General features: G+C 41.0%; 2 long non-coding RNA genes across 6 annotated transcripts in view; one reads left to right on the top strand and one right to left on the bottom strand.

The window, feature by feature from the left end:
• Positions 1-534: 534 nt before the first annotated feature.
• Positions 535-3,254, top strand: LOC309358277. Its single transcript, XR_014163397.1, has 2 exons — positions 535-2,210; positions 2,439-3,254. It is a non-coding gene; the product is annotated as an uncharacterized lncRNA (long non-coding RNA).
• The window catches only part of LOC309358263, a 73,959-nt gene continuing 52,493 nt past the window's right edge, over positions 2,446-23,911 (bottom strand). The window contains exons 4-8 of one of the 5 annotated variants that reach the window (XR_014163379.1): positions 13,675-17,483; positions 12,419-12,527; positions 11,821-11,909; positions 7,636-7,866; positions 2,446-2,574 (exon numbers count right to left, since the gene is read on the bottom strand). This is a non-coding gene — a long non-coding RNA (uncharacterized lncRNA). The remainder of the gene's footprint in view (positions 2,575-7,635; positions 7,867-11,820; positions 11,910-12,418; positions 12,528-13,674; positions 17,484-23,911) is intronic. The other 4 variants (XR_014163376.1, XR_014163377.1, XR_014163378.1 and 1 more) reach the window with 4 other exon arrangements.

Consider the following 23,911-nt stretch of genomic DNA (forward strand, 5'->3'; position numbering starts at 1 on the left):
ATCAAACGCAATCTTTGGAATGTGTTCCCAAGGGAATAGACCCAAGAGGCTGGCAAAAAGCCATTTTCATTGATCTCTCTCACCTAAAAGCTCTGTCACTAAACCTTTGCTTGTCACACAGAGATCTATGTGGCAAAAGCTCTCTGGTCAGCAGAGCAAGACTAATTTACCTTTCAAGAAATAGCATTGGCCAATTGACAGCTTTGGCCAATTCTAGCAGCAGAAATGTTAGATTTTTGTTGAAGAAGAACCACTATGCATTGGAAAAGAGTAACATGTAATAAACTTCATTCATTTCATTTATTTGTTATCCATATTCATGGGTTTTGTTTTTTGCTGCCGATTGTGGCACCAGAGATCCTTTTGACTGCTGCTTCCTCACAGTCACCATATTATCTTCCCCAAATGTCTTGGTCATTGCATCTTTCCAGGGCATTCTGGGTGATGATTGAGATGGTATGTCGGTCATTTTTTTTGTAGAGGCTGACATTCCCCACTCACCCTCAAGAATGCTTTGGGATAACGAAACATTCAGAGTACTCTGTAAAAATAAACCAGTGGTCAAGAGTGTGGGAATGTTGAGGATAGTAGGAGAGGATATATTGATTAAATATTATCATTCCTCGCTCAAGTTAGTGAGCTAGTAGCAGAGCACATTCCTTTGTACACTGCAGGAAGCTAGTTGATGGATTCATGAGAATCATTTGAGTTAAGCAATCCAGTCTGGCTTGTCCAGATTGGCTTGTTCCTGGTAAATCCCCTTTAGTTCCCTCTTAAAAACAATAAATAATGGCACAACAGTCTTCTTCTAAAAGTAATGATAAGGTTTACTTACATTCAGTTCACAATAGGCATATGCATACAAGGCAGGCTTTCGCTTGTAGTTACAGAGAAGTGTGGGTTCATCCTCTGTGAGGGATGAGCCCACGTGCTGCTGGCTGAGAGCCAGCAGACAGCAAAAGGCAAAATAGAGAGAAGGGATAGAGAGAGAGAGAGAGGGCTGCATGGCTGGCCCTTTTGTAGGGTCAGCCAGGGTCACACCCATCTACCTGGTTACACGCAGGGGGAGGATGCTCCAGACCAGGTGTGACAGGAATTCCTCCTGGCTGGAGCAACATCCCCCAGTGTGTCCACTCTGGGCAAACAGGAAATGTTGTATTTGACTGCTTCAGTGATGTTACATCCCACAAAGAGGAGCCGGTTGCCAAGACCAGATAAAGGCAAGCCCTCGTCCCCCATTTGTTACAAAATGCATGCCACCTCTCCTCTTTTAGGGCTGTCAGAAGCTGCAATAGAAGCCACAGATCTGTGCCTAGCTCCCCCATCTGGTGACCCATAGTGAAGGCCCTGTAGCACCCCAGGTACCAGAATGACTCTGCACACCAAGGCTGACCATTGGCTAGCCTCTGCTCAACATGAATGCCTATAAAGGTTTCCTGTTCACTCTCAGATTTTGCACGGAGAACAATAGCCCTGACCAATTCAGACCGCTTATTCTCAGGCTCTGACACTTAGACATAAGCACCCACTCAATGGCTATGGCTCAGCACTGACATTCAGAGAGCAGGCCATGAGTAGATATCCTGAATACAATCCAACGCAGAATCAGCTGTACTTGAATTCAGTGGGTCAAAGTACACTCAACTCTGTGTTGGACAGGGGCTCAGTCTATAATGCATATGCACTATAGGCAGCATGCTAACATGCCATTGGTTATTATAGCTGCAAGTAAATAGATACTACATAGGTCTGTGAAGATTTCTAAATGTACATTTAATTCAAGGTGTTCCCTGATATATATTTTCTTTCCTAATATTCTTTCTTTCTGTCTTTTTCTTTTTGCAAATTTAGATGAAAGTCCACAGCATTCACAAGGTTGGAAACAAAAACAAAAAATCTGGGGCTGTTCTGAGCAGAACAGGAATTAGTCAAAGTATCTGCCAATACTAGTTATTACACTTTGATCTCTTCCATCCGACAAGGAGCTGTAAATGGCATACTGTACATGATATCACTGCTTCTTTGCATCTCTCTGAGTTGAGTTAGGGTGAGAGTTAGGGACTTATCACCTGCATTGTTGAACAGAGGTTTGAACCCAAGTTTCCCCGATATGTTCAATGCTGTGCCCTCTACTCTGTCTACTAAGGCTCTAATCCTATATTTACTGTCTTAGGAGTACACCCCATGGAACTCAAGTGACTTAGTTCTGAGTAGATGTGTACAGTGGTACCTCGGGTTAAGTACTTAATTCGTTTCAGAGGTCCGTTCTTAACCTGAAACTGTTCTTAACCTGAAGCACCACTTTAGCTAATGGGGCCTCCTGCTGCTGCCACGCCACCGGAGAACGATTTCTGTTCTCATCCTGAAGCAAAGTTCTTAACCTGAAGCAATATTTTTGGGTTAGCGGAGTCTGTAACCTGAAGCGTATGTAACTGGAGGTACCACTGTATAGGATAGTGTTGTTAGCCACACTGTTAAAATGGGGGCAGCTTCTTGGACTTCAGATCTGTGCTGGCTTCCACCAGAAGAAAATTTGCAGTTCTCTCCATTGTGAACGAAATGCCTCTAGAATGTCTAATTGACAATTACCCAGTTTATTAATACATTGCTTCACACATATCAGAAGGTGGTGCATTTAACATAACATTTAACCGGATGAGCCCATTTCTCTGAGATGCAAATGAGATGTGTGAGTGCCACCTCTGGATGCAACCCTGGGAATATTCAAAGCACAGACAATTGCGCTCATTTGAATCAGTTAATTTTCTGATATTAATGATTACATTTGAAAAGAGCAAGACAGTGGGGGGTGGAAATGTAGAATGAAGAGGGACAAAGAGGGCTCAGTGGGATTACTAATAAAGAGAGGAATGGGCAGGGATGGAAATTATTCATGTGTACATGCTGCAAAGCATATTGTAGGAAAAATGCCTAGGATTAAAAAATCATGATCACAAATCACACAATGCAATCTAGGCTCTTTTTCATAATTCTAATATAATAAGGGATGCTTTTTTATAAAAAAAAAAACTTTCATTTTCCTGTGAAGAGATAGTTTGTGTGAATAGTTCCACAACACTATGATTTGAAAGGATAGCATGAATTGAGTGTTAATATGTTCCATACACACACAGGAACTCTAGAGTTGTATTCAGTTGAGTTGCTGGCTTTAAAAATCACATTTCTAGCTGTCAGGGTAAATTGTGAATAAATATTTAAAAGTATAGATGATTTTTCCAAAGCTGGAAGGCCTGGAACCTTTGTCTTTAGAACTGTGAAGACTTTCTTAAGTTTAAATGTAAGATCCTATAGAAACAGGTATATTTGTGAACCAGCAACAATGTTTTGCCAAAGAAACTTTCTTGGGATTCAGAATTTTTGGCACAAGCAAAATTAAAAGTCTTTAATGCTGCTTTTATTCATTAGTGTTAGCACTGTTTTCTGATCATTCCAAGCCTCTGAAAGTAGAAGTTCAGAGCTTTACCAGAATATTATTATTCTTCTTCTTCTTCTTCTTCTTCTTCTTCTTCTTCTTCTTCTTCTTCTTCTTCTTCTTCTTCTTCCCATTGCTTATTTTATCAAAGAGCTCTGCTGCTCTATTAAGCAATTTGCAAACTCATAAAGGACACATTTACTTGCCTACAATGAACCATGTTTGTAAGGTTTCTCTCCAGTTTCCAAACCTGGCAACTAATTAAAGATCAACTAACAGTTTGTCTGTATCAGATTTTTCTTAACATCTGTGTGGATTCAACTGCTGCTTTCAGAGCAAATTCACTTCCGTTCCAGAATCCATAAACAATAATGTCTAAGACTGAAACTCATCCCTCATACTTTGAGATACCTTTATCTCTCAGGGTGGCTACTATGGTTATTTTACCTACACTATAGAGCCTTGCTAAATAAATTACAAGGGAGATGAAATAAGCATTTATTTTAATTAATCCCTTTGAACTAGCAGGATTCCAAGCTGCACAGATCCCTTTCTTCATCAGTCTCAAATTAAAATAAGGGTGGAAATTAACAATGTATTTCTGCCTTTTATGACAGTGGGAAATGCATTAATGCTGATGTGCTACTTTAAACAAGCCCTTCTTATGAATGGGTGCAACAATTAGTATATGTGAACTTCCCATCATTTTTAAAAATCTATTTTTAATGGATATATCACCCTATATAAATTGAATTACCTGCAATGTACAATCACATAAAAATAAAATTAACAATGGACCTATCCTGTCCAAACTATAGTTTTAAAAAACCAACAAGCATTATCTAAAAACCTTAGGTGAACAAAAGGGTCTTACCCTAGTGCCTGGAAAATAAAAAAGCAAGAGCCTTTTGGATCAGGGCAGTGGCCTATCTAGACCGGCATCTTGTTCTCACAGTGACAAGCTAAATGTCTATGGGAAGCACACAAGCAGGACCTAATAGTACTCACCCCAGTCACAATTCTCAGCAACTAGTATTCAGAGGCATATGTACGACCTCCAACAGTGGAGGTATAATGGTTAATAAGCCACTGATAGCTTTATTCTCCATGAATTTGTCCAATCCTCATTTAAAACAATCCAAGCTGGTGGTCATCACTGCCTGCTGTAGGAGCAAATTCCATAATGAACTATGCATTGTGTGCAGAAGTTTTTTTTTTGTCTGTCCTGCACCAGTTGAGCCTCCTTGGGGAGAAAGCTCCACAATGGGGGAACCACAGCAGATGTCTTCTGACCACTACCTGCCTCTCTTCTGATAGCAGTGTCATTACAGAATGCCACCAGCATATGACCTCTGTACGTGGGCATGTTGATAGAGCAGCAGGTATCCCTTGAGATACCTGGGTCCAGTTAGGTCTTTATAGGTTAGCACTAGCACCTTTATATCAGGCTTGGAAATAGATCAGCAGCCAGTGAGGCTCTTTTAAGTTCCAGGTTGCAGTCCAGCTACTACAATTTTGTACTAACTGCATTTTCTGAACTGTCACCAAAGCTGCACAGGCAATGCTGGCAAGTCTTGAAATACTGTATGCAACTTATATATCTAGTTAATTAATTGTCTTGGTTATAGGCAACTAATAGGATGCAAAAATGGAAGCCTCGGGTGCTCTTTACAAGCCTTTTGTAAGCACCCAATTGAAAGCCCCTCTTTGAAAGTGCCCAATTGCCCGATGGCACTGTGATGTCAAGTTTGGTCTATGGGCTAGGATCTGGCTGACAGAGCCAAATAGGTTTCAAGCCCTTCGCCTAGGCTGATGCTTCTGCTCTGGCATGGATTGCTGTGCTGGACAGCTCCCCTGCTGCTTTAATCAAACTTTGCTATAGATTGCGCCTTGCCTAATGAGTTAGCACCCCAAACTTTCCAGTATGACAGAAAGGCTCAAGGCTGCCAATAACAGAACCCAAAGTGTTTTGAGACATGTACCATTCTTTCCCACTTCGGGGATTTATCATGGCAAACACAACCGATGTATAGATGATGCAACTGTTCAGTCTTTTTTGTGTTTTTTTAAAAAATATATTTATTAAAGTTTTCAATATTAATACAATAAAAAAGTCAAAAAGAAAAAGAAAAAATAACAAAAAATTAAAAACACTTAAAAACACACAAAGTTTCAATAACTTATTTTTCATTAACTTATTTCCCAGACCTCCTCATACCTCCCTTTTTTGTATTCCAATTCAATTGTTAGTTCAGCAAATCCTTATCAATAAGTTTTAACCTGCTTCTAAACCTTTTTTCCATATTCTCTTAAAACATTACAGCTGGAAACCGCTTAATTTCTATCCGACATAATTCTAACATTCATTATATTTTGCAATATTTCTGTAAATACTTTGAATTTCTTCCAGTCTTCTTCCGCTGACTCTTCTCCCTGGTCTCGGATTCTGTTCAGTCTTTTTTGGAAAACAGACACAGTGACTCAAGTGATGGGCACAATTCAGATTTCAGTACACTGCACCTTACTGATGAGATAGGAACTTACTCAGCTTTGTGTATTTCAATTAACTGCATGCAGTCTAGTTTTGCCTGCATTATCCAGCATATTATAGAATCTGAAAGGCATGAAGTAAGGAAGATAAACCAGGAAATCCCCAATAATTTCATGCTCTGGGAACTACAAAAACCAAGTAGACTTATCATCATTGATGCTCATGCCTTAATTTCATGTCTCTCTCAATAAGAAGTCTCAGAATAGATAGTTGTTAGCCTGCCTCATCACTTATCCTTTCGTTTAGTGAAACATGGTGTTTATCAGGCACCCCTTGATGAAAGAAAGCATGGGGAAGGTTTGGGGGGGGTGGAGAGAAAGCAACTTGGAACAAGATGATTGATCAGAGATGCAATTGTTCTGCTTATTACATTCAGAAGAGCAAGACTGGAAGAAGTGGAATGTCAACGCCAATCCCAAATGTACAAACATCAGCTTCTTGGACTATGCTGACATGTCTATTAGTTCAAAAGTTCCATACAACGTGAACACATTACTAAGCACTTATTGACCAGCTCACATCTATCCACCCAGTGGGTGATAAGAAATGTCTGCATCTTTTGACCCTTTATCTTGTTGCACCATGATGACTGCATTAGCGGACTAATTTCAGTGTCAGGACTGATGTGAGATAACAAAGGAAAACATGTCACCCAAGAGCTAAGCTGGAGTTTCTCTTGGGATGTGTAGCAGGCAGGCATTAAAAACAACTACACACCACTTCTTGTACTAAGAAAAAGCAGCCTTTAGGATCAACAGCATGTCATTTCCTGTTTTGAAGCTGGGAAGTTATCTGAGGTTACATTGGGCCTTTACATTTCTGCAAAATTCTTAGCTGTAAAATAGATTATTTTGCTATATTATTTCCTTCTATTATATGCAGTGTGCATGGGATTCCCGGGTAGATGGCATCTCTGGAACTTGAGGTATTCCCAGACAAAGAGCAGGTCAACGCAGCAGATCTCCATACGACTGGAAACCCTGAAAAGCTGTTGGATCTAGACATTGCTGCCACAGGATTGGAGGGAACACCACAACAGCTGCATTGGTTCCTGACTTGCTCTCAGGTCACCCACTCAACATTCACAGGATCAGAGGAGACAGTCAACCGGGGAAGAGCTTCAGGGCCACCACCACATATGAAATTACTCAGGAGAGGGAAGTTCATGAAAACACCTCTCCTGATCAAGAAAAGGTTGGAGCCTCCAGCTCATATATCATAGACTGAGCTGCTTCACTTCCTGAACCAGAGGACCAGGCAGTGGTTTCCCATCCTGACACTAATCAAGACCCTGACCTATTTAGCTTTGGCAAGCATGTTCTGGGACCATATATAAAGTAAAATACATAACAGAGAAGTATCTGAAGCTAGGAAACATGCCCAGTAATTTACACTCAGGAGTCATACATCCAAGTCAAGAAAGCAACATGCAAATCTCCTCGGAAGATTTTCCAGTGCATTTCAAATTTTGAATCTGTATTTCATTCTGGTGGTCTGTTTTTCCCAGGTCATTGCTACCCCCCATTTACCCCAAGATAATAATGGATCTGCCTTCATTTTTATTTTTTTAAAAAAACATGGGCCTTGAAGTGAACTCGAATTCCCATTTGCCTGAGCCATGCCTGATGCACCCGACAATGATGATTCTTACCTTCGATTTAAGTTTTCTGGATCCTACTGGCATTCAGAATAAAAAGCCTCCTATCTTGGCATCTTTGGGCCTATGTATTATTCATGGAGTCTCTTGTTCTTGAGCAAGTGAAGAAACCAAATAAATATTAATTCCAAAGTAATACAAAGCCTTCCATTTCTCCTGCAGCAGCTCTCGTTGCTCCAGGGACAGAGGAGAATCCACCACGCGGAAAAAGTAGAAATAAATTACCTGAAAATAACACGTTATCAAACAATTATCAAAACAATTATTCTCCACTGTAATAGAAATGAACAGTCACGTTACACTGGAATATTAAATGCTGTGCAAGGTGACAAGTGGGGAGTTCTGCCAAGTGCCTTTATTAAAAGATTTCCTTAAATCACTGCTCTGAATTGGTCTGCTTCCTGACAGGACAAATTCAGCAATAAATCAGTGAAAAGCAGAAATTGTTCCTATGTTATGGTATGTGGAAGCAACTGTCACTTGAGCCCTTGACCAGTGACCTTAACTGGCTCTCGTTATCATGGCTTTCAACTATTAAAGCCATACAGATTTTTAAAAAAATCTTAGCTATAGCTGATCATAGTTATGAGTTTGATCCGAAGTGTTATTGTAAACTTTAAAGATAGATAACAGAGTGATGGCTATGTTAGCCTGTTGCAGCAAATCCTTAAAAGATTATTAAATTTATTATAATAGAAAGGAGCCTTTTGTGGGTCAGAGCCTGCTTTATCAGTTTTGTGAAGTGTTGTCCTTAGGCCCAAAGTAGTTCAATCTGTTTGTTTTTAGCCATTAGTCATAGGAAAACACTGCCTGCCCACCCCACCACAGCTAAAAGAGAAGAGATGGAAACTATTTCAATCTACTTTCAATCAAGGACTATACCTTAATGCATTGTTGACCCGGAAACTACAACTAATCCAGAATGCGGCAGCTAGACAGGTGACTGGAAGCGGCCGCTGAGACCACATAACACCAGTCTTGAAAGACCTACATTGACTCCCAGTGCGTTTCCGAGCACAATTCAAAGTGTTGGTGGTGTTGACCTTTAAAGCCCTAAACGGCCTTGGCCTGGTATACCTGAAGGAACGTCTCCACCCACATCATTCTGCCCAGATGCTGAGGTCCAGCGCTGAGGGCCTTTTGGCGGTTCCCTCACTGAGAGAAGCAAAGCTACAGGGAACCAGGCAGAGGGCCTTCTCGGTAGTGGCGCCTGCTCTGTGGAACACCCTCCCATCAGATGTCAAAGAGATAAACAACTACCTGACATTTAGAAGACATCAGGGAAGTTTTTAATATGTAACATTTTAATGTATTTTTAATCTTTGTTGGAAGCCACGCAGAGTGGTTGGGGAAACCCAGCCAGATGGGCGGGATACAAATAATAAATTTATAATAATAATAATAATAATAATAATAATAATAATAATGGGATGCGGGTGGCACTGTGGGTAAAACCTCAGTGCCTAGGACTTGCTGATCATATGGTCGGCGGTTTGAATCCCCGCAGCGGGGTGAGCTCCCGTCGTTCGGTCCCAGCTCCTGCCCACCTAGCAGTTCGAAAGCACTCTTAAGTGCAAGTAGATAAATAGGTACCGCTTTATAGCGGGAAGGTAAACGGTGTTTCCGTGTGCTGCGCTGGTGCTGGCTTGCCAGCTGCAGCTTCGTCACGCTGGCCACGTGACCCAGAAGTGTCTTCGGACGGCGCCGGTTCACAGCCTCTAGAGCGAGATGAGCACGCAACCCTAGAGTCGGACAGGTCTGGCCCGTATGGGCAGGGGTACCTTTACCTATTATTATTATTATACATCAGAGACAGTCAATTATGTTCTAATAAGCCCACTTTAGACTTAGCTAACAGCAATAAAAAATGTAGCAATGCATTTCCTTAAAATAATTATTAAAAAGAATTGCCCAGTTTTTAAATATTCAGTTTAAAAAGGAAGAGGAGAAGACCAGATTAAAACTAGCAATGTGATAACTGCAAATTGCAGCTATGGATTTTCACTGGGAAAATGGCAAGTGGGGAAAAGGAGTGAAGTGGTCCCAAGTAGCTTTTTTGAAAAGTGAAATGAGTTAGGACTTAATTTAGTTGTGCAACTGTCTTTTTCCTTTTTGTTTGTGGTTTCTACATTTTTATTAAATCTTCTCAATGGTGTAAAAAAAAAAAAAGGGTGATCCCTCCCTTCTCCAGTGTCATGATCCTGATCATATTTGGTGACCCTAACTGCACTTTTGAAAGTAGCAAGTGATATGATCATAGATCTCCTGGTGTCAGATCAAGTTGTACTCTTAATGTTCATGGCCCTGGTGACCCAGCATTGGGAGTCAAGAATGTCAGCAAACCTTTAAGATAGGGTATTAACTTTAGGTGCAATAAACCACTGAAAGGAAGAGGGGGTTTCACATCCGGGTCAAAGAATAAACCCACCAGCATTCTTGAACACAAACTCTTTGAGTTTTATTATCAACACACACACACACACACACACACACACACACCCACCCCACAAGGGGAATCATTGATGTTACACAATATTTTGTCATTACCCACAACAATTTCTGTACATCTATAGCAGTGAGGGCAAACCTTTTAGAGACCGAGTGCCCAAACTGCAACCCAAAACCCACTTATTTATCACAACATGCCAACACGGTAATTTAACCTGAATACTGAGTTTAGTTTAGAAGGGGAGGTTGGCGCAGTCATGTGGAGAGAGAGTGGAGCAATACAGTGGTACCTCGGTTTTTGAACAACTTAGTTCTCGAACTACTTGGAACCCGAAAACTTCAAACCCGGAAATGAGTGTTCAGGTTTTCAAACTTTTTTCAGAAGCGGAAAGTGCTCTGTTCTCAGTATAACTTCTGTTTTGATTGCCACACTTCCGTTTTCAGAGTGAGGGAAGGCGGGCTGGGCGGCAAGCGAGGAGGCAAGGGATATACCCTGGCTGGAGGGTGTGTAAAGGCTCAACCTCACAGCAGCAGGAGGAAGGCGGCTGCTTGGAACTCTGGGTGGCCCACCAATGCATCAGCATGCTTCTGAGCATGTGCACAACGCTGTGCCCTCCCCACCCACAGTGGAGGCTCCCCAAGGGAAAACACACACCCTGGAGGTTGTGGCTCCGTTTTGCACACACACACCCCAATTCCCCATCCAAGGTGCCTCTACTCAGACACAAGTTGAGCTGAGGACTTGATGCCCTCGCCTTCTGCCGGCTCTGTGCTGGGGCAAAAGTGCACGTACCCACAAAGAGAACTCTGAGTGCCTCCTCTGGCATGTGTGCCATAGGTTCGCCACCACTGATCTACAGAACTTCCTTAATCACACTTCCAGATTAATGTTGAGAGTCCTCCCACTCTTTCATGGTTACTACACACATTTACTTTATGAATAATTCCACACAGTGTCAGTTATATAAAGTATATGAAAATAACCCAAGCTTGCAGATATTATCCTGGAGACAATGATGCATCCATTTCATATTGAGCTGTAAAAACCACCATCACATGCTGCTTTTGCCAGTACTTTGCACAGAAGCTACTACTTTGCACAAGAGTAGTGTAAGTGTACTAATGCTAGTGTACTGGAAGAAGCAAAGATCACCAGTGTTAAAGCAATGATTCTTCAACATCAACTTCACTGGACTCGTCATGTGGTGAGGATATCTGATTATTATCTTCCAAAGCAACTACACTATTCCGAACGTAAAAATGGAAAGCGTAATGCTGGTGGTCAACAAAAGAGGTTTAAAGATTTCCCCCAAGGCAAATCGTAAAAACTGTAGTATAAACACCGACAACTGGGAAACACTGGCCTGTGAGCGCTCCAATTGGAGAACAGCCTTTACCAAAGGTGTCATGGACTTTGAAGACGCTTGAACTCAGGACGAAAGGGAGAAACGTGTTTAGAGGAAGGCAAGTTGGCAAACCTTCACCATGATCAATTCCCACCCGGAAACCTATGTCCCCACTGTGGAAGGATGTGTGGATCCAGAATTGGCCTCCACAGTCACTTACGGACTCACTGTTAAAACTGTGTTCATGGAAGACTACTTTGCACAAGAGCTTGGCTAGGGAAGAGTCCCAGTGGCCAGACAGAGAGACATGGGGGACCCCATTTGGCCATTGGGCTTCAAGTTTCCCACCCCTGAGTTAGATGGTGGGGGTAGCTGAAATACTCACACCTTTGAGTTGCAGGATAGGATTTACCTCCTTGCTGTATTCGGGAGTCTGGGTCAACTTTTGATTAAATTCCAGATAGCCATTCTAGTCTGTTACAGCAAACACACACACACACACACACAGAGAGAGAATTTGACTAACAGATTTCTTACGGCATAAGCTTTCATTGACCTGAACCCACATTATCAGATGCATGAAGTGTTGTCCTCATATGGAAGATAATATCTATAGTGACAGACGAGATTAAGAACACATGCAGGGAATACAGGAAAAATGTGAACAGTGAGACCAAAAGGCAATGAAATACAAGAATTATTTATTATTAAAGAAATCTGATCATCTCATGTTCATTTTCTTCCTTTCCAGTCCTGTTATGCAGTTTCGTCTAGCTTCAGTTCCACATAATCAGGAGTAGACTGATTAGTAGTTTCAATTCAGTCACCAAGGCTAGGTGCAGTGTCTCTGTTATCTACCCTCTTCCCATCCAGCCCCCACATTCTTGCATGTATCCTGCTTATTGAGTGTGAAATTTAATGAGCTCCAGCCAAATGAAGATGATTTTGAAATGCGTTCACTCTGGTTGTGTCATCTTGCTCACCTCGATTCCAGCCTTCTGTAAAATGCTCCCTGTGACAGATGTTTACCGCTCCGCTCCAATCTCACTCCTCCAATTTACTTTGTCATTCCCACTGTAGACAGAGGTTGGCCTATCAAATAAGTTTCATTTATTTGTGCTTAGCATGCATAATGCTTATTTTCTTTTGTCTTATCACTGTTTATCCAGATTACTTGTAGCATCTTAACGTGTATTCTGGTTAATGCTATTCAAACAGAGCCTATTGGGCTGGATTCTTAAGCAATCAAGTTCACAGACAACAACTTGGAAGAAATTGCTTCCAATGTATATAAGACAAGCAGGAAATTGAAGGCTTCTCTCAGTGAGGCTAGAAACCCCCAGTTCTTAGAAAAAGCTTTATAAAAAAATACTTTTACTCCAAAGGACTCTATGTGACTTTTCTGCTTTGTATAATGTCTGGTCATAAATGTTGGTGGCAAACAAGTATTAAGTTGTAGCCAACAATGTGAAAATACATGTAAATGAAATGGAAGGCAACAAAGGAAGTGTATTTAATATTTCAGCTGCGCCAACTATATACTTGGAAGGAATTCCTCCATGTTGCCAAGTCACAACATAAGGATAAGGAAATAGCTTTATACCAAGTCAGACTATAGCCTCTTTTAGCTCTGGATCATCTACTGATAATGCATCTGTTGTGTTTCAGAGAAGGTTATTTCCTAGCGCTATTGGAGATAGTGAACTAGGAATCTTCTGTATACAACACACATGCTCCATCACCAATAGCTCCTCCTTAAGGATCTGGACCACGACTAGGAAGAAAGGACACTGACTCATTCCCAATGAAACCATTGGTTCATCTAGCTCAGTACTATACTAGCTACACTGGACATGTTTGTGTGTAATGCTAAGGCAAAAACTATGGTTTAGTGCAAATGCTGGCTCTCAGAAAGAGATTGCAGCAGTTTTGTTCTTGGCTACAGGTTAAGGAGGACAGAGTTTAACCACATTATTGGGTTCTGACAACACACTAAGCCAAATGGTGGCTTGGTGACTGTAATATGAAGGTTAAAGGAGTCAAGCAGGAGCAAACTGTTGCAAGCAGCATCAAACATTTCTTGAGGTGGTGGGATATAAAGAGCCAAAACAAATAGATAAATATGCTGTCAGTTAACTGTCAGAATTGCATCTGTCAGAATGGAAAGATGACATTAAAGACAAGTCCAAGAGTAGTGTTCACTCTGAGTAAATGATCTAGATGAATACATATAAATCACCATGAAACAAGAAGCATGTTGCTGGACTGCCAACTCTTCTCAGCACCAGCCTGCATGGGCAACAGCCAGAGGTGATGCGAGTCCAATGATGGCTACTTGTTCCAAACCCTGATGCAGGCCGAAGAGAGAACCTTATGCGATATGGAGCTGCCTTGGTGCCTTGTACCCAGTTGCAATGAATCTTGTCTCCTACATGAAACAGTGGAAAGCCCCAAATATGACACATTCACAAAACTCTGCACCTGGAGCTTAAATGACATGGACAAAGAACACACCTTTTATCCTCAGTTAAACAACGTTGACACTTTTCCTTCCTGTGCCGCAATATTCATTATAGTTAACATAGTGTACAATCCTCACACACAAATATGCAGCAAAAGAATGGAAACTACATTCTTAAGCCACCCTAACTCAAAAGTGCATTTAAAGGGTTTTAAGACATGATTAATCTGTGATGTTGAATATTATGCCCTAAAGCACCACTGAGCCACCTCCTGAGACCCACTCCTGAGTGGCAGTGCGGAAGCATTGGGACCTGCCAAGCTCCTATAGCTGGATTATCATGAGACGTCCTCAGGCCATCAGCATCAGTCCCAGCATGAACCAGGACCAGATGACCTGGGACAGCCTAACATCTAACATGGTGTCTCAGGTAGTTCTAATGATACCTTTGCTCCTGCAAAGAAGCAAAGGAGAATGGAAGGATATCATCATATAGTTAACGTTCATGTCTGAATTTTAAAACTATTTCATATTGTTTTATTTATTGCATGTCTTGTAATTTTACTGCATCTTTTTTTTGCATTGATATTATTTATTTATTTCATGAAAGTTATATACCGCTTGAATGTAAAAAGCCTCAATGCGGTTTACAGAAAGATAAAGCAAGGGAGGGGGGAATCACAACCATACTCTAAAACATGCAGAAGTTAAAATACTAAAACAGATTAAAATTACCTCAACTTTCTAAGCCTCTGGGTAGGTTAGTGGGCACATGTGGGGTAAGGCAATCTTGTAGATAAACTGGTCCCAAGTTGTTAATATGCATTACTGTTGTTCATGCTTTGAGGGCCTTTGAGCCCAAAAGGAACATATAAATAAACCATACAACACCATAGCTAGGGCACCTTGAGGCGATCCCAAAGATCTTACTGAAATGCAGTAGATCTGATATGCTTCCACTGGATTCATCCTACAGTTCTCGAATCCCCACAATCAACATGAATCATTATCATAAGCACAGTCAGGATCAAGCTTTCACTAGTACTTCAAGGTGGGGGCCAGGCCAGCAGGGAATAACCAGGCTGAGTACAGTGGTACCTCGGGTTACAGACACTTCAGGTTACAGACGCTTTAGGTTACAGACTCCGCTAACCCAGAAATAGTACCTCGGGTTAAGAACTTTGCTTCAGGGTGAGAACAGAAATCGCGTGGTGGCAGCAAGAAGCCCCATTAGCTAAAGTGGTACCTCAGGTTAAGAACAGTTTCAGGTGAAGAACGGACCTCCAAAGCGAATTAAGTTCTTAACCTGAGGTACTTGGATTTTCAGCTGCTGTATGGAAGCTACTGATGCAATAGGTTCATAGTCCTACTCCTAGTCTATTGTACTCCTGGACAGTTCCTGCTCAGCACTGGGTATTCTGACTGCTGATATTGCTGGAGAGCTCCCTTGCCTGGTTCAGAAGACATGAGGGAATCTGCTTCTCTGTAGTGCAATGCTACAACAATGTAGTATTAGCATGTGTGCCATATAGATCCAAGGCTCACACACACACAACACTGCAACATTGGTTGGCATTAAAAAAATGTGGAGGTTAACTGCTTCCTTACCTGATATTCTGACCCGGGGGGGGGGCAGGGAACCCAGCTGGAGGGTTCTTCTCTTCTAAACCCACTGTTTGATTATTGTCCAAACCCACAGATTCAAGAGTACAGAAGCACAGGCTGCATGCACCTGACTTTGTGCAAGATCATGGCCATAGGGGTGTGTAAGGCTGTATTCTTTAAGGATACACCAGGCTTCTATGCTGATAAATTAAGAAATTAAATAATTTTGCATATAGCCAATTTTTGCAGCTTCACTTTGATTTACAATGAACTCCCTCTCTTATATACTCTAAGGCTCTTTAGGCAGAACCACAACTCAATGGTAAAGCACACAATTTACACGCAAAGTAGTCCCAGTTTCAAGCCCCCACATCTCCAAGTGAAAAGGATCTCAGATATCAGAAGATGAGAAAGACTCTCTGCCTGAGACCCTGCCCTGAAGAACCACAGAGAAGACAATATTAGTCAAGACCATTAATCTGATCTCATATAAGGGAACTTCCTATGCTCCCAAGTTCCTTAAACATAACAGCTCTGGCTAAGATTTGACCAAGAAGATTTCTGTGCATTCATCTGAGGATTGGCCCATGGTTGATTGGGCTGGATTAAGAGAAAGTTGAGAATGGAAACCTGAGAATGGTAATACTACATTGAAAAGAACATAGGAACTTATAACGCAAGAAGCTGCCTTACCCTGAGTCAGCCTGCTAGTCCATTTAGCTCAGTAGTGCCTACACCGACTGGCAGCAGCTCTCCAAAATTTTACACAGGTTTCTGTCCTAGCCCTACCTAGAGATTCTGGGGATTTGACCTGGGACCTTCTGCATGAAAAACAGATTATCTTCCACTGAGCTTCAGCCATGTTATGTCTGAACATAATATCCTTATAATTTCTCAATGGATAATCTTGTATGCAGACCCAGCAGGAACTGAGGATGTCACTCATGGCATTGTTCCCAGAAAAGTTATGTTGAGGAATACCCAAACCCAACATAACTCTTCAATGTATATATGATCATGGGACCACTTCAAAAATTCTCATTACATACGCACCAAATGTCACCTCAAAATCAGAGCTGAAGCATTTCAAGAGCAAACATGGCTTGGCATAAGGGGTCGATTCCCCTTACAGATGTGAATCAAAAGTGACACTTAATGGATTTAAGTCCGTAATTTACATCAGGTGCACTCCATGCCATATAATTTACGCAGAAAGCCAAAGTTGGAGGATGACTGTGTGAGTCACAACAGGACTAGCTGTGTCCTTCTTTTGAAATTGACTGTTAGTTTTCAATTATTCTAGCAGAGGCATCTTTTATGAGGAAATTAGGTGCCACTTACGGACATTGGAACTGGAGCAATCGTTAGAGCAGATGCCCCGTTGATCAAGCTGGAAATACAATTCCAGGCAGGTTTGGCTTCCTTGTGTCAAGACAGACAAAGAAATGTGCTTGTCCCTTGCAATAAGCTGCCCGATTTGTCCCAATTAATCTGCTCAGCAAACAGCAAGGCTGGGGATCTGGCTGTGAATGGCCAGAAGGTTGTATTCTTGTTAGTAGATTTATTACAGGAGACATCACCGCTAATTGTCCCTTTATTCTGTGATTAGTATTTGTTTGCTCAGGGCTTTCCAAAAGGAGGTTAGCTTCTCTTGTCAGATGGTTTACATAGTCTTTTCCCAAACATCACTCCAAGAAGTAGTGTTAGCATTGGGAGTGCTAATCCTCTTTGATCCCCCTGAGTTTTTTTTTAAATCTGTTCAAACTGAAGGAGGTCTCTCTCCTCCTCACATGCTGGTTCAGGCAGTATTTTCACTTCATTAAAATTTTAAAGATTGACAGTTGACTTATCATTTTCTCCATCTTTTGCACTCTCGGAAATTTGCCAGGCCATTCGCTCAGATGTGTCAAAGGCATCTGCACATATTGCATCCAGATGCACGTGGGAAAGCTTGTGTATGATCTCTCTCTCTATATATTTGACTGAAAGGAAAAGAGGGGTACTTTTAATGTTGCAAGCCAGCTATCTTTCTGGGCGCTTACACATGTTAAAATATTTGCATGGAAGTGGTCTGCATGTGCATGCATAAGAAGGCTCTTGATAATTTATATCCTCCAGAGGACTGGGCTCTAGTCCACGAAAGCTCATACCACAATAAATCTGCTAGTTTTTAAAAGTGCCACAATATTCGTTATGATTTATATATGTGCGTGCTTAATTGATGTGATATGTGCAATCTCTCTCTCTTTAGGACCTATGTGTTTTAGAACATTTCTATGTAATGCAGTTTTCTATATTAACTGTTTACTCTATGATCTCATATACATATGAAAGAGATTTTGGTGCGACTGTCATAAGTCCAAAATCAATCTGGTAGAGTTGTCCTTCTATTCCTCTAAGGCTCAGTTCAGAGGTAACAGGAAACCAGTTTCCCACTACATAAATAAGCCCTACAGTGCACCTGGGGCTCACACACTTTCCCCTCTGCGGAGAAGGGGACTGATTTTTTTATTTATTTACTGCATTTATAACCCCATCTTTTTATCCAAGAAACAAGGTGGAGTACTTGGTTCTCCCCCATTCATTTACTCCCAGCAACAACTCTGTGGGGTAGGTTAGGCTGAGAGGCAGTGACTGGCCCAAGGTCATCCAGTGAGCTTCATGGCTAAGTGGGGATTTAAATCCTGGTGTGCCAGGCCCTACTCTGACACTCTAGTCACAACACCACATGGACTCTTCTGTTTTGGGTTTTTAAATGACCACAGCAAGTGGCATATGAAAGAGAACTAGAGGGAAGGGGTGAGCACACAGGTCTAATGCTCAGGCTGGCTCATTTACATCCGACCCAGAGCAAAGTCTTTGCCCTTTGGGTGATATTAATATACAATGATTAACTAAGCCTGCACACACATCAGACATTTAAAGCACAAACTCCCCAAAAGACGTATCATGGGAACTGTAGTTTACCCCCTCCCAAGTTACAATTCCTAGTACCCTCAACAACTACAGTTCCCAGGATCTTTGAGGTTTGTGTGTGCTTTAAATGCATGGTGTGTACACAGTCCTTGTTTCAATCAATCCTTAATGCTGTGTTATTTGCTAGCAGCAGCCCACCCAGTGTTTAAAATCCAAAGAAGCGGGCAAAGTGTTGAGATATAGAGGGAGAATAACTAATTTGGTTACAGAAATCTGTGCTCTTCTCATTGTTTGAACTCAAAGTCCAGCCAGCTTTTCTTTTACCAATACCTCCATCCATTAATTTAGTAGCAGAAAATCCAGAGGTCTTCTGAGGCTCAGAGAGTGAAACCTTAGAATTACATTTGACACCTAAACAATCAAAACATTTGTAACAAACCAGAGCAGTAAGACATTGCCCAGAAAAATAATGCAAATAACATGAACATATACACTAGAAGCACAGCATGGGTCATATGAGATAACACAAAAGGCAAAGGCATGGTTCACGGGAGTAGCTAGGATTTTTGTTGGGGGGCAGGACTTGGTTGGGGGCGGAACTGACATGATTGGACAGTTAGTTAAGTATTTCTATTGCTTTACTTGATCGAGTGGGGGGAGGGGGAAATCTGCCACCCCCGACTATACCCATGACATGGTTCATATGAAACACCAAATCATGGTTTGCCATTGCATGAGTAAGACCTGGACATGCACGATCCCCCCACCCTCCCCTTACATATTCTAATTCACTCCTATGCTTCCTGTTTCTCAGAAAACCATGGTTTGCTGTTCCTTCCAAACCAAGCAAATTAAGGTTTAAGCAAGCCATAGTTTACCCAATTTGAAAGCAATGATTTGCTGACAACCATGAAACACAGGAGGAAATGTGAGCATGTGGGAGGAGGGACTGTGCTAGCCCAAGGATAATGCTGTGGAATTATGTGTGAAGGAAGAAAAAGACTTGTTAAATTCCCAGAATTGTATGGGATAAGGATCCTAATCTCTTAAAGAGGAAGAAATTAATTAAAACATGAAGGTCTCTTAGTGAGGACAACAGACTTCAAATCAAACTAATATCCATTTTCTGAAAGGTGTGGTTATGAGGCTGCTCAGATCAGTGGGATGTCTCTAAGCTATCAAGAACAAAGCCATCAATTAGGTAATCTGGGCCTTCCCAGTCAGTAAGAATCATAGAGTAGTGTGAAGAATTCCTCATCTTGAGAGGCCTTTGAAGTACACAGGGCACTGATTTGCATGAGACAAGCTAACAAAGACTCCATTGGAAATCAGGGCTAGCTTTCAGATACACAGAATGAAGCAAGATTTTGGAATTTATCCAATAGAGAGCATTCTGAGACAAAGAGAAATTACAGGAAGAAAATATAGAAGAATCTCATTTATTCCACAATTGCACACTCAGGGTTTCTTCTAAAGGGGGTGAGGGCATTTGGAGGAACAAATTGTTTAAAAGTGAAGAGCTGGATAGTTGGAGTAGAACGTAGAAATGAGTAGAAAGACTAATTTATTTCAGGTACCAGTTTCACCAACTGGAAAAGAAGAAGAAGAGAAGAGTTTGGATTTGAAATCCTGCCTTTCACTCCCTTTAAGGAGTCTCAAAGCGGCTAACATTCACCTTTCCCTTCCTCCCCAACAACAAACACTCTGTGAGGTGAGTGGGGCTGAGAGACTTCAGAGAAGTGTGACTAGCCCAAGGTCACCCAGCAGCTGCATGTGGAGGAGCGGGGACACGAACCCAGTTCACCAGATTACGAGTCCACTGCTCTTAACCACTACACCACACTGGCTCTCAAAGTGGCAAGCACACAGCATTACTTCCCCCAAGTTATAACCCTTTTCACATTTTGCGAACTGAGCTTCCTGTCCCAACTATGGACAGAATTAAAACTATTTGAGTACAATGTGGGTCTAACCTAGACTGTTATTCCCAATGGAAAAAAATATTAAAGGATTGCACCAAGCTTGCCATGGCAAATTTATGCAACAGATTTATTTTAAAAGATATAAAGAATATGCTTTGGAAAGATGTGTGAATATGGCCTTGGTCCCCATACGTTAGTAGGTTTAATTTTGTTAAAAGCCGAAGTGAAAGCCAAGAACATCTGCCAGCATTTTTTGAATATAATGTGATCTTACTTGTATCTTTACTAGGATACAGTTTTTAAGCACATTTTAAATAAAAACTATAATTCATTTTTATGAAATTGGACATGCACAATCCCTCCACAATGAAAATAAGAAGCATGGCTCTGAAATACTGACACCTTTGCATTTTATAAGACACTAACAGTGATATTCTAACCTTGTCTACTCAGAATTAAGTCCTACTGAATTCCATATGGATTACTCTCAGATGAGTGGGGTTAGAATCACACCCTGGAGTCCCATTCCTATGCACAAATGCATTCAAGACAATGTTTTGAAATATTCCCATGTTTGCTTGTTTATTTTGTTTACTGCCGTTCCCCATAAAGTCCCAGGATGAATTACAATATAACAATACAAAACCTGTTAAAACAATATTGAAGCAGACACCCTTGGCTAAACCCTACAGGTGGTGCAAATATAATTCTGATTTGGAAATTATCTAACCATCTTTTAAAGCCATTTAAGTGGGTGAGCTTCAGTTAACATGGATAATAAAACCATCAAATCTCTAGAACAGCAGCAACATATAAAAACTCCATAATTAAGAAAAGTTAACTGCAAAAATTAAAAGTCAAATTTAGGGGGCTAAACATGGTTATCTTAAGATGATACTTGAGGAAGTAATTTATCAAATCTGATGAGGCAGAGTTCCACAGCCTAGATACCCCCTTTGAGAACCCTCTTTTGTGTGATGCTGCTCCTCTGTACTTCAGCTGCTAGATCCATGGTCAATCAGGAGAGATCAAACTAGGTTTCTGCAGGTAAAATCCCAACTCCTTTCATAGAATCATAGAATCATAGAGTTGGAAGTGACCACAATCCTCCTAAACCCAGCTGCAAATTGACGTGTGTTAACACAGAACATAAACAGACTCCAAGGGATACAATACTGATAAATTTTAGCCCTGACACAATATCAAGGCACATGAATGCAATCAAGTATATATTTCACCATGCATGACAATACACTCTTATAGAGATCTGCAAGTGTCAACCACTTGCATGCTGCTCTTCAATCTGATAGATAAGAAAGGGACACCATCCTTCGTGGCCAAAGTTTACCCCCCGGAGACTAACTAGTGCTAGAAAAGATCCCCACCAGCAGCCCAATTCCAATTTATTTCAACAGCACAGAAATACTTTGATTATGGGGCTCCTAATTGTGAGCATGGTACCTCTCAGTCTCAGTGTATCTCTCTCGCTTTTACGAGTCGTTGTGGTAGAAGCTGTTCCTGTCAGATATGAACTTTAGCAGCTGTATAAATATTGATGACTGCAATAATTTGTGTTCTGCATATGCTCTCCTTAAAGCTATAGTGTAATCCTCTAGCTAGGGCTACGTTGCATAGAAAGGAGCCAGTCTCCATTTGCATGGTAATGAAGTGTCTCTGAAGGTGCTCTCTGGAATTGTTAGCCACACAGCCGAGTAGCTAATGGATATGGAGGCAAGACTTTGGGGGGAATTAATACTTCCAGACAATCTAATCAACTCATGCAGTGATATGCATTTGCAACCAAGGAAGATGGGTGACCTATTATCAAAAATGAAATGCGGTCTCCAACTGTTAGCACAGATCACAAGGAAGTTGCAGCTGGGAGCAAACTGCACTATATTCTACAAGATGAAAAATGAAAACAGTACCTGTCCCCAAGTCTAGTGGAGGAATTGCCCTGGATTCATAAAATGGAAAGCAAATACAGTACATCATCAGGAGGGATCACACCAAATTTTGACAGAGTAAATGTCTACTCCTCGCTACCCAATACAGATCCACCACTTTTGCTATGCATTTGTAACATAACAGGGCATCCAATAGATTCCAAGGGTAGAATAATGGGTAATTTTAGCCATTGGAAGTTATCTCAGGACATAGGAATCAGATTACTGTACAAGGTCCAAGTACTCTGATGACCATACACTATTCTCTGACTGTGTTTTTGTTCCTACTTTACAGGGTTTTTCTATATCTAGACTTTAGAGATGTGACAACCTTCAAGCTGTTAATTCTACAATCCAGGGCCCCACCCCATACAGACATATTTACTTTGAGGAAACCAACACATTAATATTTATTTCTAGTAGGAGTTCAGGCTTCTTTTAAACTATTGTAGTTTGCTTTACATGAAGCATATCACTCACATGCTCTTAGGCCAGGCCCACTTTAGCACTGCTCTACTGAATTCTTTCTGTATTCCCCCACGCAGAAGGCTTGAAAAATCTGTAAGTTTTTGTGGGTTGTTTTTTTTTTACATTATTAAGTCTCCTCTTCACATACTTATTTTTTTTATAATAATTTTTAATGATTTTCAGAACATACAACATACAACAAACAAAACAACAGAAAACACATATATCTCAAAAAACAAATACATACAAATAAAATTTGACTTCCCCATACCTCCCTTTCACTGCATCCTTGTTTTACCATTTTTTAGCAACCCTTAAATCAATTTTTCTAATTAACTCTTTTTTAGATTTTCTTAAGATTAACATTTACAGCTGTAATTCTCTGTTTCTTACCCCTTAACATCTTATCAGTCCACAATTTTGCAACAATTTTTAAGATATACTTTAAATTTTCCCCAGTCCTCCTCCACTGTCTCTTTCCTCTGGTCGTGGATTCTGCCGGTCATCTCTGCCAGTCCCATATATTCCGTCACCTTCGTCTGCCATTCTTCCAGAGTAGGTAGTTCTTGCATCTTCCAATACTTTGCCAACAGGATTCTTGCTGCTGTAGTTGCATACATAAAGAATGTCCTATCCTTCTTTGGTACCAGTTGGCCGACCATGCCCAGGAGAAAAGCCTCCGGTTTCTTTACAAATGTCCACTTAAGGACTTTCTTAATTTCGTTATAGATCATTTCCCAGTAGGCCTTAATCTTTGGGCAGGTCCACCAAAGGTGGTAAAAAGTTCCTTCAGATTCCTTACATTTCCAGCAGTTATTATTGGGCAGATGATAGATCTTTGCAAGCTTGACTGGGGTCATGTACCACCTGTAGATCATTTTCATTATATTCTCTTTCAAGGCATTACATGCCGTGAATTTAACACCGGTGGTCCATAACTGTTCCCAGTCAGCAAACATAATATCATGACCAATGTCCTGTGCCCATTTAATCATAACTGATTTCACCGTTTCATCCTGTGTGTTCCATTTCAGCAGCAAATTATACATTCTAGATAGATTCTTAGTATTGGGTTCTAACAATTCTGTTTCTAACTTTGACCTCTCCTTCTGAAAACCAAGTTTCCTGTCTTGTTTAAATGTCTCATTTATCTGATGA

Source organism: Podarcis melisellensis (genome assembly GCF_964234715.1).
Source record: "Podarcis melisellensis genome assembly, chromosome: 15".
Classification (NCBI taxonomy): Eukaryota; Metazoa; Chordata; class Lepidosauria; order Squamata; family Lacertidae; genus Podarcis; species Podarcis melisellensis.